This window comes from Amphimedon queenslandica, unplaced genomic scaffold, assembly GCF_000090795.2.
Source record: "Amphimedon queenslandica unplaced genomic scaffold, v1.1 AMPQUscaffold_13210, whole genome shotgun sequence".
Lineage (NCBI taxonomy): Eukaryota > Metazoa > Porifera > Demospongiae > Haplosclerida > Niphatidae > Amphimedon > Amphimedon queenslandica.
In genome coordinates this window covers 95,974-97,982 of record NW_003546554.1, presented here as the reverse complement: position 1 = coordinate 97,982, position 2,009 = coordinate 95,974, and the positions used below count along the sequence as shown (strand labels likewise).

Genomic DNA, 2,009 nt, shown 5'->3' with positions numbered 1-2,009 from the left:
TTCTCAAGACAATACTGTTACTGCTAATTATGGTAGCATCAATAATAATAAAACTGTTAATACTAACTCAAGTTTATAATTTTTTGGTTAATTTTGTACTAGCTTTTTTCTACATGAGTTTTGTTGAAAAATTATTCATGCCACAGACCCTTTCTACATGCCATAACGCCCACTATACAGAAAATTCTGTGGGCGTCATTTACACCCCTAGCTAATAGTAGCTATCTATCTATGCTATCTCTGATCTGTCTATCATCATGTTCTTTGTTGCAATTTTCCTGCTGTTTCTTTTTCCTCTTTTGTCTGCTGCTGCTGATATCTATGTCAGTTCATCTGATGGTATCAACAATGCCTCTTGTTGGACTGGAGGAGTTCAAACACCTTGTGCTACTCTTGATCTAGCTATACAAGGAGCATCTGCTAGATCTACTGCTGTACCAAGAGGAGGAGGAGGAGGCAATGAGTCAAGTATTGTTATATACCTTTTACCTGGTACTTACACAGCTACTGTACTAGAACAACAACTAATAAGTAACAATGTTAGTATTATTAGCATGAAGAGTGAACAGGTTAGGATCATTGCTCCTAAATGGAGTATTAGATCTAACTACAATGATTGTCCCGCTCTGGTTTTAAACATTAGATTTATTAACTTATCATTACGATGCTGCCCACAAGGCGAATGTTATTACCAGCCGTACAATGAAAATAGTTTGTGTAATTGTGATTATCTTAAGTTCACAGCTAATGTCACTGATCATTGTACAGGTGAAGTGTTTGACTGGAAAAATGAATTGGAAGTATGCATTAATGACTCAACTTCAACAGATCCTTTGTGCACAAATGAAATTATTAAGTCAAACTGTGATGGAGATTATATTGATAAAAATTGTGGTACTGGTGATATATCTGGTCAAATCTATAGTGATAGAAGTGTTCCAGAATTATGTTACAAGTTATCATCTCTTTGTTATGATAACATTATTGGTACTGGCCCTCATACAATATCACTTTCCATCAGTACTATAGGACCAACCACAGTTAGTACTAATGTAACTGTTAACATAACAAGTGAGTGTAGGGAGTCTTTTAATACAGTCAATGGAGAATGTGAGCTTTATCCCAATTGTAGTTTGGATCAAGAGTATTGCCCTTATGCAATACCTTGTAATGACTATTCTTGTGATTATTATGATAAATTTTGTCTTGAGAACACATGTAGATCTAATGACAGTATTTGTCCTATTTGTCCTGTTGGTAATGGAGTTCCTATAAATAAAATTAAACAATGTGTTAGCTGCCATCATTACTTATCAAGTATACTAGTTTTCATTGGAATAGAAATACTGCCTATGACACTCATTGTATTATTAATAGTAGCATTTAATATACAATTAACTAATGGATCAATTAATGGATTGGTTTTCTATTCTCAAATAGTTTTTGTGATTTATTCAGATTATGTTTTTTATTATAGCACAAACACTAACTATCAAATGTATGACCTCCTTGCCTCACCTTGCAATGTCTTCAATTTAGACTTTACACCATTTCTTGGTAACTATTCATTATGTATCATTCCTCACATGTCACCATTAGGAGCAATCTCCTTTTGGTATGTGGTGGGATTCTATCCTTTGCTCCTCCTCCTCTTACTCTATGTTTGGATAACATTGTATGATAAAGGTTACAAGTGTGTAGTATTGGTTACTAGACCATTTCATCGTTGCATGGCTCGTTTCTGGAGTATGACTGGCATTGAACCATCTTTTACTCACTTTATAGCATCAATATATATACTCTGCTTCACTCAGCTAGCTGTCACTTCCTTCAAAATATTACGTTTTAATTGTCTGTATTCTGACAATGAACCTTGGTTATTATTCTTTTTTTATGATGCAAGACAACCTTATTTTGGTGCTATTCATGTATTGGCTAGCGTTTTTGCTATCTTAGTTTTATTGTTTCTGATACTCCTTCCTACACTTTGTATACTCTTTTATCCATTC

At 34.0% G+C, this 2,009-nt stretch overlaps 1 protein-coding gene across 1 annotated transcript in view; it reads right to left on the bottom strand.

Moving 5' to 3' along the window:
- Window positions 1-2,009, bottom strand: part of LOC100636084 (Golgi pH regulator-like) — a 7,875-nt gene that overhangs the window by 1,793 nt on the left and 4,073 nt on the right. The window lies entirely within an intron of this gene.